Source organism: Phycodurus eques, chromosome 5, assembly GCF_024500275.1.
Source record: "Phycodurus eques isolate BA_2022a chromosome 5, UOR_Pequ_1.1, whole genome shotgun sequence".
NCBI classification, from domain to species: Eukaryota; Metazoa; Chordata; class Actinopteri; order Syngnathiformes; family Syngnathidae; genus Phycodurus; species Phycodurus eques.
The window spans coordinates 5,231,260-5,247,662 of NC_084529.1; the positions used below are offsets into that span (position 1 = coordinate 5,231,260).

Genomic DNA, 16,403 nt, shown 5'->3' on the forward strand with positions numbered 1-16,403 from the left:
GTATGCACAATCTTGGGGAAAGTGGAATCCTGAAATTCAAAATGTAAAAGAGTTGGTGTGTAACCGAAGACCAAAAGCATTGAATTGGTGTACATTCCCATATAGCATGAAAATAGGTGTCTGGGGTATTTTTGGTGCATTGGACGCATACGATTACAACCCCAATTCCAATGAAGTTGAGACCTTGTGTTAAACATAAATAAAAACAGAATACAATGATTTGCAAATCATGTTCAACCTATATTTAATTGAATACACTACAAAGATAAGCTATTTAATGTTCAAACTGATAAACCTGATTGTTTTTAGCAAATCATTAACTTTTTTATCATTTTATGGCTGCAACACGTTCCCAAAAAGCTGGGACAGGGTCATGTTTAACACTGTGTTACATCCCCTTTTCTTTTAACAACATTCAATAAACGTTTGGGAACTGCGGACACTAATTGTTGAAGCTTTGTAGGTGGAACTCTTTCCCATTCTTGCTTGATGTACCAGGTTCAGCTGTTCAACAGTCCGGGGTCTCCGTTGTCGTATTTTACGCTTTATAATGCGCCGCACATTTTCAATGGGAGACGGGTCTGGACTGCAGGCAGGCCAGTCTAGTACCCGCACTCTTTTACTACGAAGCCACACTGTTGTAACACGTGCAGAATACGGTTTGGCATTGTCTTGCTGAAATAAGCAGGGGCGTCCATGAAAAAGATGTTGCTTGGATGGAAGCATATTTGTCCGCAGTTCGCAAACGTTTATTGAATGTTGTTAAAAGGTGATGTAACACAGTGGTAAACATGACCACTTGGAACGTGTTGCAGACATGAAATTCGAAGTTAATGATTAGTTGCTAAAAACCATAAAGTTTATCAGTTTACAAAAACAGATATTTAATGTTCAGTGTATTCAATTAAATATAGGTAGAGCGTGATTTGCAAATCATTGCATTCTGTTTTTATTTATGTTTAACACAACGTCCCAACTTTATTGGAATTGGGGTTGTAGTACAAGAAGGTCGCAATTGTTTAGAAAGAGAGGCTAGAGTTGAAACGACTGAGAAATAGGGCCTTAAGACGCTTGGCGCAACAGAGATAGGCGAGATTCTTGTGGTCGGCCCATATAATAAATGGAGAAACGGTCCTCTCCAGCCAGTGCCTCCGTTCTTCCAGAGCCTAAACGATGAGCAGCAGCTCATGATTTCCGACGTCATAATTCCATTCAGACGGAGAAAGGCAACAAGAAAAGAAGGCACAGGGATGTAGTTTTTGGGATTTGGGGTCCTCCTGGGAGAGGACGGCCCCAGCTCCAGTGTCTGAGGCGTCAACCTCCACAATGAACTGGAGGGAAGGGTGAGGGTGTCTTAGGATGGGGCAATGGTGAATAGTTCCTTTCGGCGGTCGAAGGCTTGGAATGCGGCAGGGGTCCACTGGAATGGGAAGCTAGCGGAGGTGAGACTGGTGAGAGGAACGCCCACCTTTGCTGTAATTCCGGATGAATCGATGGTAGAAGTTAGCAAAGCCCAGAAAACGTTGCAGCTCTTTGCGGGTGGAGGGAATGGACCAGTCAACGACTGCTTGAATTTTTGCCGGTTCCGGTTGTACAGTGGGTACGGAAAGTTTTCAGACCCCCCTAAATTTTTCGCATTAAGCTCTGACTTCCAGCATGGAGCTCGTTTCATCTGAGACCCGGAAGGGAGCTCTGATTTCCCGCATGGACCTCTGGAATTAAGCATGGGGCTTTGGATTGCATGGAGCTCTGGCTTCCAGCATGGAGCTCATTTTTTTTTAAATATCACAAACCCTTTGCTGTGACACGTATTTAATTTGGGTGCTGTCCATTTTGTCTCATCATCCTTGAGATGGTTCTACACCTTCATTGGAGTCCAGCTGTGTTTGATGATACTGATTGGACTTGATTAGGAAAGCCACACACCTGTCTGTATATAAGACCTTACAGCTCACAGTGCATGTCAGAGCAAATGAGAATCATGAGGTCAAAGGAACTGCCTGAAGAGCTCATAGACAGAATTGTGGAAAGGCACAGATGTGGCCAAGGTTACAAAAAAAAAATTCGGCTGCACTTAAGGTTCCTAAGAGCACAGTGGGCTCCATAATCCTTAAATGGAAGACGTTTGGGACAACCAGGACCCTTCTGAGAGCTGGCCGTCCGGCCAAACTAAGCAATCGGGGGAGAAGAGCCTTGGTGAGAGAGGTAAAGAAGAACCCAAAGATCACTGTGGCTGAGCTCCAGAGATGCAGTCGGGAGGTGGGAGAAAGTTCTCGAAAGTCAACCATCACTGCAGCCCTCCACCAGTCGGGGCTTTATGGCAGAGTGGTCCGACGGAAGCCTCTCCTCAGTGCAAGACACATGAAAGCCCGCATGAGTTTGCTATAAAAAAAACAAAAACAAAAACACCTGAAGGACTCCAAGATGGTGAGAAATAAGATTCTATGGTCTGATGTGACCAAGATAGAACCTTTTGGGCTTAATCCTAAGCGGTGTGTGTGTGAAGAAAACCAGGCACTGGTCATCACGTGTCCAATACAGTCCCAACAGTGAAGCATGCGTACTAGAGCGGCTCCAACTACCGGAGACAAAGTCCTTGTGTGTTTTTTGGACATACTTGGCAAATAATGATGATTCTGATTCTGATGGTGGTGGCAGCATCATGCTGTGGGGGTGCTTTTCAGCTGCAGGGACAGGACGACCGGTCGCATTTGAAGGAAAGATGATTGCGGCCAAGTACAGGGATATCCTGGACCAAAACCTTCTCCAGAGTGCTCAGGACCCCAGACTGGGCCAAAGGTTGACAACAAGACAATGACCCTTAGTACACACCTAAACTAACAGAGTGGCTTCAGAACAACTCAGTGATTGTTCTTGAATGGCGGAGCCACCAAAACACGCGTCCTCACTCTCTCATTACCAACCGGAAGTCCAACAATTGTTTTTATTTATTTGATTTTTTTTTTTTATTGAATCCTACCACTACTTTAAACGCATGTATAATGAATGTGTTGCCAATATCAACATTATATATATATAATATATAATATATGAACTTTGAGCGTGGGCCTTTTTTATTGGCCGTTCTGTCGTCAGCAAATACGGAAGATGAAAGGCAAAAAGGAGCATTTCATTCACTGCCAGTCCTCCATGTTAACATGGATCTTTCAATTCAACAGCTGTCAATGGCAGTGAATGAATTATGCTCGAATGTTGGCTCAAATCAGGGAGTGTGTGTGTGTGTGGAGATCTAGGGCGTGAGTTAGAGCTGATAGCAGCTCTTATGAATGTGTGCTCTGTTACCCCTCGTGCTAATAAAGCGCATCAGTGACCGTGTTATCCTTGACCACATACCCGGCAGTACAGTTTGTTGTATTAGTAATTAAAAGCCTATTTCTTTTATAGTTGGCAGGATGATAATCTGTTTAACACACATATTTATATCGATCGATTTAATCTCATCTAATTTAATCTAATCTAATCTGTCCGGCACGGTGAGCGCCGAGTTAGCACATCTGCCTCATAGTTCCGAGGACCCGGGTTCAAATCCTGCCTCTCCTGTGTGCAGTTTGCATCTTCTCCCCGTGCTTGCGTGGGTTTTCTCCGGGCACTCCGGTTTCCTCCCACATCTCAAAAACATGCGTGGTAGGTTAATTGATGACTCTAAATTGCCCGTAGGTGTGAATGTGAGTGCGAATGGTTGTTTGTTTCTATGTGCCCTGCGATTGGCTGGCGACCGGTTCAGGGTGTACCCCGTCTCTCGCCCCAAGATAGCTAGGATGGCCTAGTGAGGATAAGCGGAATGGAAAATGAATGAATATGTGTCTGTTTGTCTATTTGCATAGTGATTTTACGTCAAACTGGGTGACAATATGGCGCCTAGTCATGTCACTGTCCACACCACAGATATGTACGTGTCGCTGCGACACTCCCATTTTGAGATCCGTGCCGACTGCGACGCTAAATTAGGGAGGCCGAAGTCCTTGGCGCATTTAGTGTGTGTGTGAGTGTCCATGGCAAGAAAACCAAAAGACAACTATGTCGGTTGCGTGAAATGGCGTACAATTACGACAAGGGAACTAACTGAGTCCCTTTCACATGAAAAATATATTTAAATGTGGATTATCATTATTATTTTAAAATGTTATTTATTGATAGCATAGGCTTTGGCGCTGACAAAACCCAGTAACCCTCAAGAAAATAGATTGCGGTATAAGTAAGTTCCGACTTAATTTCAGTGTCCATGAATTACCTTCTCTGACCTACCCAACATGGCGATTACAGGCACGTCGGTTAGCCTGGCTGCTTCATTGCTCTGGCTGATCTAACGATATACATCTATGGCCCACACTTTGTTTTCTACGGCTCCAAAACCAAATTGCAACCGTCACTTTGATTGGTTATATTAATCTTGTACACAGAGCTCGTGAACCAATAGAAGACAAAGCACTGTTTGGAGTGATCGGATTGTAACCAATGGTCCTACTGTTACCGCCTGAGCGACCGACCCCTTATATGCTGTGGGGGAAGGAATCGATGCCATTGACTGGACGGGAACGCCATCTTGGAAAGTATCCTCCATTGCCAACTATTGCACGTCCAGTCCTTTTTAAATGTTTTATTTCCCCATCACATTTTCTATTTCTTTGTGTTTGGGAGCCATTACTGCTGTCGGACTACCGGAAAGATATTCATGCTGGACACTCGGCGTTGGGAAATTTGTCGGTAGGTAGACTTGCCGGCCCGTGCGATGATTGGTGCTCCGGGGACGACTTGTCAGCAGCGGCGGCGATTGTGTCGCCGGCAAACATAAGCGATGCGTGCATTTTGCTACGAGATGTTCCCAATGCGGCGATGTATAGGCGTGTTGAAATTTGAAGGTGAACATGGTGGATGTGGTTGGTGCGGCTGTTGGTCCAATGGCATTGTTTGAGGTTCTCGCATTTGCACGTTTGTTGCAATGCGAAATGGCATTTTTTTTTTTTTTTTTTTTTGCACAAGCGTTGAGAAGCTGCCGCACCGCCTTCCGAGCGACGTGGTCCTTCTCGTCAGCCGCACAAGCGACGGCGAACCGGGCGAACCAGCCCTCGACGACTCAACCTGCTTGTCGCAGTTTTCATTTGCTCGGCCATAGAAAAGTCTCGTCGACCGCCCCTTCCTCAGGTTTCATTGCGGCCGCGGAAGTGGAATTTATTGCAACAAACCTTTACGCCTTATTTATTTGTCTCCACGTATTCGATTCCGTCGAGGTGTGCGTTGCTCCGCAAGTAGAACAATATCCTTCCGTCTCTGCGCATGTCATGCAATCCCTCAATGCCAAATGCAATCAAAATACAACATTTCTGCATGCTGGGCCAATCAAAGCTCGATTAAAAAAAAAAAAAAAAAAAAAAAAAAAAAAAAACAGCAGCGGTTCATTCTTAAAATTTGGTTACTTAATTATCTAGAGTTTAAAAATGAAAATTCCTAGTATTGAGATATAAATGACTTTATTAAGTGAGGGAGTTGTCTGAGTCCTGCGACCGCAGAGGGTTTGCCAACACATGGCTCGCGAGCTGCCCGCTGTCTCTTTGGCTGCTTCGGCGCGGTTTGCCAGTGACCTTCATTTTTTTTTTTTTTTTTTTTTTTTTTTTTTTTACTGTCTGAAAGGTTTTCCATCTTGAAAACTATTCTATTTTCATAATAAATATAAACAAGTTGACATGCTATAGATGATTTATTTAAAAGTATTAAATTGCCTATTGGTATTGAAAGCCAGCTCAAATACAGACTGATTATTGGCAGTCTTCTACGTCACAAATTAACGCATGCTCCATGCGAAAATTGCAAATGAATTTAGAAAGTTACCTTTTCCAGCACAAAATTAAAATATTGAAACATGAAGTGAAATATGTTCCCACTGAAATAATTTTTAGGATCTATGCATGTATGCAAATTAGGGGTAGAGTTTCGTATCTCGGTTTTGTGGTCACAGTGTTTGTTCGGTATGTATTCACTCAGGAAAATCATTTTGTATATGACTTGTATAGTTGGTTTCAAACTAAAAGTATAGCTTCACCTTGTTATTAATTTATATTATTGTATTATTTAAATTAGTTTTTCTTAATCAAAAATATATTTCCGATTCCCGTACATGAAAAAAAGACAATCTAAAAAATGTCACCTTCACTGTTCTGTATGCAGGTATTTATTCCATCTTCTACCGCTTATCCGAGGTCGGGTCGCGGGGGCAGTAGCTTTAGCAGGGACGCCCAGACTTCCCTTTCCCCAGCCACTTCATCCAGCTCTTCCGGGGGGATCCCGAGGCGTTCCCAGGCCAGCCGAAGGACGTAGTCTCTCCAGTGTGTCCTGGGTCGTCCCCGGGGTCTCCTCCCGGTGGGACTTGCCCGGAACACCTCACCCGCGAGGCATTCGAAACAGATGCCCCAGCCACCTCATCTGGCTCCTCTCAAAGTGGAGGATTTCACCGTCACAATGGAAACAATTTTTGGCTAAAAAGTTACTGAATTGATTTCCAGACACTGAATCGTTTCGGATCGTATTGTTCTAAATGAATCAATATCATCCTTGAATCAAATTGGCAATGAATCATGATACGAATCGATTCATTGGTAAAATGAATTGTTACACCCCTAATATTTGCAGTTGTGATTGTGTGCAAAGGTGCAATTGCAGCAAGGCAATTGTGATGAAAATGTTTGTCAATTTAATCAATTATTGTTCAGAAACACAGAAAAACACACTTTGCTTGAACATGCCATGAGTTCTCAGTGCTCAAATATAATAGTTTTTAGATTAGCAATCTGTCCTTGCTGACATTTTAACATTAATTTGCATGTTTATCTCTGTCTTGCCACACATTTAATTTTAATGTATTATGTAAGCCAATGCATTTCAGTTATGTGGTGTATCAGGCTAAAAACTAAGGGCGTTGCGGAAAATGAGTAGACTTTACACCGATTTTATCGGCCTGATCGGTATCGGCCGATAATTATAATTTAATGCTGATCGGCTTTGTTATAATTCGCCGATACGGTCCGCAAAAGATAATTACTCCGCGTCGCCATCGTGCACAGTATATTTGAATCCAAAAGCCAGTATATTTTTAGCCTTGTCGCGTGTCTTGTGACGTAGTACTGTAAATATCTGACGGCCAATAAAGTTATTAAAAACAAAAACAACAAAAAGTCGGCGGTGTGGGGCAGACAACACGTCTGAGACAGACGACACGTCATGCCCGGATCAGACTACAAGACAAATTTGCTCTTTCGCGATTGCACTGTCAGACGACTGCAATAAAATCTTGCATTCCGATACCACCCCATCCTGTTTTTAACGATCATTGGGCTTTATCTTGTCAAATGCGACCGGATACACTTGTTACCGTGGGGACGGCAATAAGAGTGGATCATGTATTATTATAAGGACAAAATGGGGAAAAACGTGTGTTGGTGGTGACCGGTGCTCAGGACAGGAGAGGACGTTCGTTTAAGGCTTACTTGAGGTATGTTCACGTACTTTTAATACGATACGGCTCGCAAGCAGACAACAAAACGTTATGTAGCATAGCAAGCTAGTGCTAGCACTAACGGTTGTATGTAAACACGCCGCCGTTCTCTCGAATCATGCTCTAAAGCAGGGGTGTCAAACTCAAATTCACGGTGGGCCAAAATAAAAAATTGGGACAATGTTGCGGGCCAAACTCAATATTTAATGAAAAAGCACTGCGATGTGGCTGTTTCCCTTCTCTGCAGAAATGTAGCGTTAAAGTATATCATATGACAACAGACTTAAATTTTGCTTAAACACTGAATCTGGAATAATCAAAGTTTAATATTATGAAATCGAATTTGCTTGTTGTTTTGTATTTAAATATCATGAATTCTCTCTATCTTCTGTTTATCTCCAACTACCTTCTTTTTGATGTAAATCTTTTTTCAAAGGCCAACAACAAAACAACCCCAAAAAAATAAAAGTGTCGTTCAATAAAAATCCGAACTATGAACAGTCCCTGCCTAGGAGTTAATAAAGGACATTAAAAAAAAAAACATGAATTCAATGATGTTTTATTCTTTGTTACAGCCACGTTGCGTCACACACAACAAACAGGTCTGTCTTTTACTTTAGAGAACAGACAAACTGCCTCCCACCTGTCTTGGCAGTTAACTGTTTTGCATCTTTCGTTTGGCCATTTTTGGGAAGGGGAAGTGTAAATTTGCTCGAGGCGACCGGTAGCATTGTCGCTAACGACCGCAACTGAAAGGGATGTTGCGCTCGCCGGACTACACTGATGGGCCGACACACTGGCAAAGCATTCTGGGATTTGTAATATTAGCGGCGCATGTGCTATATCGTGGCGGGCCAGCTTTAATACACATTTAATATGGTCTTGCGGGCCAAATATAATTACATGGTGGGCCGAATTTGGCCCCCGGGCCCGAGTTTGACATATGTGCTCTAAAGTTTCGGTGTGGGTGAAGTAATTTAATGAAAAATAAAGTAATTTAATTACAGTAAGTTAGCACCCATTATTTCTGTCACGTTGTAATGTTGGTTTGACCTGACTGATTAGAATACATGACCTGTCTAGAGCAGTGATTTCCAACCTCTATGGAGCCAAGGAACATATTTTACAATTGAAAAATCTCACGGCACACCAACAAACAAAAATGTCACGAAAAGTGGATACTTTAATTAATATATGTACTTCCTGCCATCTCATAGAATACTATTCATTTGTTCTGTCTGTCACGATGCCTCACTGGCATAAATAGATAAACAAAGATACATTATTTATTGTAAATATAATTTTTTGAGCAATTAAGGCAGAAATCTTTTACGCTCGTGGCGGACGTTCCGCCTTTGTATCCTCGATCAGTCACAAATCTAATAGAGTTTGTGATTGACTTGGTTAAAAAAACCAACATTTTTTATTTTTTTATTTTCATCAAAAATGGTATTTGCAGCAGATGTGTCAAAAGTACTGGTATTCTGTACTTAGGTAAAAGTAAAAAAAACTATTCTTGTAAAAGTACTGAAGCCACTCCCTTAAGTAAAAGTACAAAAGTACACAGTTATAAATGTACTTAATTTAAAAAAATAAAAAATAAAAATCTATATATAGTATTTAATCACAGGAACAGTCTTATAATGTACATAAGGTAAATAACTGGGTGTAGTGGAAGCAACGTTCCCATCAAAGGCAATGTATGTACAGACCATTTCCAAAAAATTGGAATGTCATGGAAAAGTTTATTCATTTCCATAATTCCATTTAAAAAGTTCAACTATTATAGATTCTGGGCCCACAATTTAAACTATTTGAAGTATTTGTTTATTTTTTACAAAATTTGGGCTTTCAGCTCATAAAACCCACAAAATCAGAATTAAAGAAAAATTAGAATACTGTTAAGAAATCAGCCCAGATTTTGCAGGCAGTAAATGTTTTAAAATGAATGTCACACACTAATCATCTACTAAACTCAAAGCACCTGCACAGGTTTTCCTTGGTGTCATTAAATTGCTTCAGTTTGGTTCAATTGTCTCAGTTGGGTTGAATATGGGGAAGACTGCAGACTTGACAACTGGCCAGAAGACCATCATTGATGCCCTCCACAGGATGGGTAAACCACAAACGTTAATACCTGAGAAGGCTGGCTGTTCACAAAGTGCTGTGTCCAAGAATATCAATGGAAAGACAAAATGTGGCAAGAGAAGATGAACCAGCAAAAGAGATGACCATGGGCTTCAGCGGATTATCAAACAGAGAAGATTCAAGAATCTAGCAGAGATCCAGAAAGAGTGGAATGAGGCAGAAGTCACAGCTTCAAAAACCACCACATTCAGACGTATCTGGGAGATGGGCTACAACTGTCTGGTTCCTCGGATCAAGCCACTTCTGAGCCTGAGCCAACGTAGGAAGCGTCTCAACTGGGCCAAGGAGAAGAAGAACTGGACTGTTGGCCAGTGGTCCAAGGTCCTCTTTTCCGATGAAAGTAGTGCGCGCCTTTCATTCGGGAATCAACGTCCAAGGGTTTGGAGGAAGACTGGTTAAGAAAAGAACCTAAGCTGCTTGAGCTCCAGTGTGTAATATCCAGTCAGTCATGATTTTGGGTGAAATGTCCTGCGCAGGTGTTGGTAAACTCTGCTTTCTTAAATCCAAGGTCAGCGGAACAGTCTACCACAATGTTTTAGAGGACTTCATGATTCCTTCTGCTGAGGATCTGTATGGAGATGGAGATTTCATGTTCCAGCAGGACTTGGCCCCAGCCTATACTGCCAGAAGCACCAAAACCTTGTTTGATGCCCAAGCCATCACACTGTTTGACTGGTCAGCCAACTCGCCGGATCTACTGTAAACCCCATTGAGAATCTACGGGTACTATCAAGTGGAAAATGAGGGGCATCATACCCAAAAAACTAAGAAGAATTGACAGCAAGCATCAAGGAAATCTGGGCTTCCATAACTCCCAGGCAATGCCACAGGCTGATTGCCTCAATGCCGCGGCGCATCGAGCCAGTGATTAAAGCAAAGGGATTCCCATCCAAGTACTGAAGATTAACATATCGTTTTGAAAGTACCATATTTTGATTGATTTAATGTGACCCTAATTTTTCTTTTTTTTCCCTACAAAAAATGAGAAGTACCGCAATTTCTCGTGTATAATATGCACCCCCAAAGTTGTTGACCTCAAAATTCTGGAAAACCCTTCTACCTATGTATAATGCATTTTTTTAATGCATGATTTTGCTTCTACCCATATGATTGAAACATTAAGTATTATCTGAATTTTTTTTTTTCAAAGAATTATTCTGTAGTTAAGAACTTTATTTGAACACGTGTAATCCTTTTTTTTAATTTACTTGCTCTTATTTTGAAATTCACAGACTTACTTTTATTTAGTAAATTAGAAAACACACAGTTGTGCTCATATGTTTGATTACCCAGGCAGAATTTGTAAAATGGGTAAAATTCTTGAAAGAAAACATGAAGGACCAGGCGAAACGCATTTAATTTTATTTTAATGGGATTCAAATTAAAGGGTCAAGCATTTTAGAAAAGCATTATCATTCAACAAAACATAAGAAATTAATGATGGTTGTTGTTCAGTCATCAGTCTTTTTTTTAAAAAAATAACAATATTTTACAAATTCTGCCAGGGTATGTAAATTTATGATTTATTTATTTACAACTGTACATATATGCAGTCATGCGTACCCCTGTCATATTGGAATGAAAGTGTAGGCTACACCTTTTTTTATAACCACTAGGTGGCGGTGGCTTTTTGGAATGAAAGTGTACAGCTTTTTCATAACCACTAGATGGTGACATACATTTATAAAATGTGAATGTTTTTCCATTTGCCCCTATACCCATGTATAATGTGCGCTATTGACTTTTGACAATTTTTTTGCGGGGGAAAAATGTGCATTATACATGAGAAATTATGGTAAATGGTGATTTCTTCACAGTATTCACATTTTTTGAATTCCAGATTTCATGAACTGGAAGCCCAAATTATGTAAAAATAAACAAATACTTGAAATTGTTTAAATTGTGGGCCCTGAATCTATGAAAGTTTAACTTTTTGAATGTAATTATGGACATAAATAAACTTTTCCATGATATTCAAATTTTTTGGAAAGTGTATGTATATTGAAAATAAAGCATCCATCCATCCATTTTCTGAGCCGCTTATATTCACAAGGGTCGCGGGAGTGCTGGAGTGTTCAATTAACCTACCGTGTAATTTTTTGGGGGATGTGGGAGGAAACCAGTGTACCCGGAGAAAACCTACACAGGCACAGGTAGAACATGCCAACTCCACACAGGCAGGGCCGGGATTTGAACCCCAGTCCTCAGAACTGTGCGGCAGATGTGCTAACCAGTCGCCCACCGTGCCGCCTGGACTACATTTCAGTACTATGAATTGTATTTTTGTTTTTATGCCTGCAATGCAAAAAAGAAATTTAAGGTTCGCAATCATTTGAAGTAGCACAGGCAGATCAAGCCAAATTTTGAAGTACCACTGAACATGCAACTCTCGAGTAAATCAGAACAGGTTGATCATTGATGCCCATTTCAAGTAAAAATTTATTTTGTTTACCAGAGTTCGAGTTTTTTTTTTTTTTTTAACCATACACTGATTAAAAAAGGTAAGTATACTGTAACTTAATTTGGGGGCTGGAACGGATTAATTAAATTTCCATTCATTTCAACGGGACACATTACCCCGGGTTAAGAATGTTTCGGGTTACAAACAGGGTCATAGAAACAATTAAGTTTATAACCCGAGGTTCCACTGTGTGCCTCCCACTTTTTAAGGGACAAAAAGTAATGGAACAGATCAGCAATCACAATCAAACTTGTACTTTTAAATTCGTGGTTGCAAATCCTTTGCAGTCAGTCACAGGCTGAAGTCTGGAATGCATAGCCATCACCAGACGTTGGATTTCATCCCTGGTGATGCTCTGCTAGGCCTCCACTGCCAATGTCTTCAATTCCTGCTTGTTCTTGGGGCTTTTTCCCTTCAGTTTTGTCTTGAGTAAGTGAAATGCACGCTCAATTGGATTCAGGTTGGCCATTGCCTAACATTTGACTTCTTTGCCTTAAAAAACTCTTCGGCTGCTTCCGCAGTATGGTTCGGGCCATTGTCCAGCTGCACTGTAAAGTTCCGTCCAATTAATTAGCCGACGTTTGGCTGCATATGAGCAATTAATATTGCCCAAAACATTAACTCAATTCATTTTGTCAGCAGTCACCATCATCAATAAATACAATAGAACTAGTTCCTTTGGCACACTACCTGGCCATGGAACAGCTGAGCAACCAATTGTCCCGTTACTTTTGGTCCCTTAAAAAGTGGGAGGCATATATATAAACTGATGTTAGTCCTACACCACTCCAAGCTGAAAGCAAATAAAGCACATCTTATTTCATTAGCAACGTGACAAGTGGATGCCATCTTGGTGGAATTTTAGTACTATCTACTCAAGATAGCAGCTTGACCAAGAATCATAGCTTTTGCATCTTACTTTCCTTAATGCAAATAAGAATTTTCCAACCATCTAAGTTGAAAGGGTGAAGGTTATAAAAGAGTATATTTGTGTGTGTGTGGAATGGTGGTTTACAACTTCAGGTATCCATGGCATCAAGTAGAATTTAACTGTGTAGGACCAATCTTCATAGTTAAACACTATATTTGTAAGTAGGTGCAGCGCAAGTTTAAGGCAAATCCATCCAGAGAAAGTTGCTCGTAAAAATCATATAGTTCTACTCTGAAGTTCCTGTTACCATGGCAATGAATGCTGACTTTTTCTAAATTTCAGTATTTTTAAAATTACATTGAGTTCATATATTATGTCCAAATTTGAATTGGCTTAGCTTCATTATTTTCCTTTTGGGGGGAAAAAAATTAGCAATCGCCATCTCTTAAAAATTACCATTTTATGAGCATTTTATTTTAATTAATGCTACTTCAGACCTAATAATAATCTAGCACTTTTCAAGGCACTCAAAGAAGCTTTACAATTGCCCGCACCATTCACTCTACAGTCACAACCTAGTGGTGGAAAGCTACTTGTGCAGTCACAGCTGACAGAAGTGTGGCTGCAATTCTGCACTTTTTAGACCAGATTTTTTATAAGTGATGCCACACAAAAACCTTACCCAAAATGGCTGTTGGCCATTGTCCGATTTTCAAAATACTTGCATTTTGACAGATTTTCATTTTTTTAAAATTCTTATCACATTGCAGTTTCATTCCCAATCCATCATGGGTTTTTTTCAGAGCCAAAACGTTTATTGACCTCACTGTAAATAGCACAAACGGAATATTATTCGTGAGAAGAGCAGTGTGGTCAGTAGAATAGGTCATGTACCGTAATGTCTCGTGTATAATGCGCATTTTTATCTAAAGTCAATTGTGCGCATTATACATGGGTATAGGGGCAAAGGGAAAAAACTTTCACATTTTATAAAAGTTTGCTGCCATTTAGTGGTTATAAAAAAGCTGTACACTTTCATTCCAAAATGCCACTGCCACCTAGTGGTTATAAAAAAATTAGCCTACACTTTCACTCCAATATGACAGGGGTACGTATGACTGCATATACGTACAGTTGTGCTCCTAAGTTTACATACCCTGGCAGAATTAGTGAAATATATTTTTTATTATAATTTTTTTTTTCAAATATGACTGATGACTGAACAACAACCATCATTTCTTTATGGTTATGTTTTGTTTAACGATAATGCTTTTCTGAAATGCTTGACCGCTTCATTTTAAATATCATTAAAATAAAATGTAATGTGTTTCGCCTGGTCCTTCGTGTTTTCTTTAAATAATTGTACCCATCTTACAAATTCTGCCTGGGTAATCAAACATGAGCACAACTGTGTGTTTTCTCATTTACTAAATAAAAGTAGGGCTGTGAATTTCAAAATAAGAGCAAGTAAATTTAAAAAAAGGATTAAGTGTTCAAACCAAGTGCTTAACTTCAGAATAATTATTTGAATAAAACCCTAACAAAATACAGATAATACTTCATGTCTTGATCATATGGGCAGAAGGAAAATCGTGCATTTAAAAATGCATTATACATAGGTAGAAGGTTTTTCCAGAATTTTGAGGTCAGCTTTGGGGGTGCGTATTATACATGGGTGCGTATTATACGCGAGAAATTACGCTACTCTCGTAAGTACTTTTTTTCGTGAATTTATTTGTTATAGAGGATTTTAGAAGCGTTTGAATTGTTCATTCCATGTATTTTTAGAAAATTCCACTAACTTGGCAGCCACTTGTCACGTTGCTACTGGCAGGTCTGAGAGAGTGTGGGAGGAGGTTTAGAAGGCTTTTATCAGCATTGGGTTGTCACATTATCATCAGTCAAGTCACTTGGGAGATCCATAGACGGGGAAGTTTGTATGTAATAGTGATGTATGATCAAATGAAGAGCCAGAATATCTTTTACCATTGCTTTTTACAGGTGGTGTTCAGCTACATGTGCGCTGCTGTTGCGATAGTCTAGCTGCCTGAAAAACCTGGAATGGGCCACAAATATCACACCCCAGAACAGACTTTTTTTTAAATCTGAGCTCTGGTGTCCGGACTACCAACAAATAGGTAAGTAGACAAATGTTGTCATTTATTATGCCAGAAGTAGGGCGCAGAAGTGAAGTATTCACATTTATTGTTATTAAATGTTCTCTTTTTCTTAAAACAAATGTTACTAAAATACGGGAACTCTGTTCAATATTAAACTAAAAAAATTTTAATTGCGTATGCAGGTAAAGTGGGTATGGAAATTATTCAGACCCCCTTAAATTTTTCACTCTTTGTTATATAGCAGCCATTTGCTAAACTCATTTCAGTTATTTTTTTCCTCATTAATGTACACACAGCATCCCATATTGACAGAAAAAAAACCGCAATTGTTGAAATTTTTGCAGATTTATTAAAAAAGAAAAACTGACCTATCACACAGCCCTAAGTATTCAGACCCTTTGCTGTGACACTCATATATTTAACTCGGGTGCTGGACATCAGACTGGGCCAAAGGTTCACCTTCCAACAAGACAATTACCTTCAGCACACAACTAAAATAATAGAGTGGCTTCAGAACAACTCTGTGAATGTTCTTGAATGGCCCACCCAGAGCCCTGACTTCAACCCAATTGAGCATCTCTGGAGAGACCTAAAAATGGCTCTCCACCAACGTTCACCATCCAACCTGTCAGAACTGGAGAGGATCTTCAAGGAGGAATGGCAGAGGATGCCCAAATCCAGGTGTGAAAAACTTGTTGCATCATCATTCCCAAAAGGACTCATGGGTCTGAATCCTGTGTGATATTTCAGTTTTTCTCTTTTCATAAGTCTGCAAAAATTTCAACTTTCTTTTTTTTCTGTCAATATCGGGTGCTGTGTGTACAATGAGGGAAAAAATTAACAAATGATTTTAGCAAGTGGCTGCAATATAACAGAGTGAAAAATTTAAGGAGGTCTGAATACTTTTCGTACCCAGTTTATGTGTCTTAACACACACAGTGTTGAAAGTATATGTCTACTGACTAAAACTAAATTAAAATTTGCTGTCAAAATTAACACTAATGTAGTATTTAACAAGAACAGCAACAACCCATTCATAAATACTACTTTTTTTACACTAAATTTGATATTGCGATATCAAATACTGTCGATACTGTTACCGTGAAATATTCAATTTGTACCGTGAGGGCAGGAGGTGTGACATTGATTTCCCCGCGACGGTTGCATACGTCACATGACCAAACCCGAAGCATTCACAAAGAGTCCACAAACCTGTTGTCCGAGTTTGAGCACATGACATAACCGTCGGTGGGGTAGTTCTGATGTTAATTCCGGTCGCCGGCAGAGGGTAATATT

General features: G+C 40.1%; 1 protein-coding gene across 10 annotated transcripts in view; it reads left to right on the forward strand.

Moving 5' to 3' along the window:
- Positions 1-4,432: 4,432 nt before the first annotated feature.
- ppp6r3 (protein phosphatase 6, regulatory subunit 3) overlaps positions 4,433-16,403 on the forward strand; it is a 68,628-nt gene continuing 56,657 nt past the window's right edge. For 4 of the 10 annotated variants that reach the window (XR_009768581.1, XM_061677170.1, XM_061677171.1 and 1 more), the window contains exons 1-2: positions 4,434-4,725; positions 14,989-15,125. The gene's annotated coding sequence lies outside the window, so the exon portion shown is untranslated. Of the gene's footprint in view, positions 4,726-14,988; positions 15,126-16,403 lie in introns of all 10 variants that reach the window. The other 6 variants (XM_061677175.1, XM_061677176.1, XM_061677179.1 and 3 more) reach the window with 3 other exon arrangements.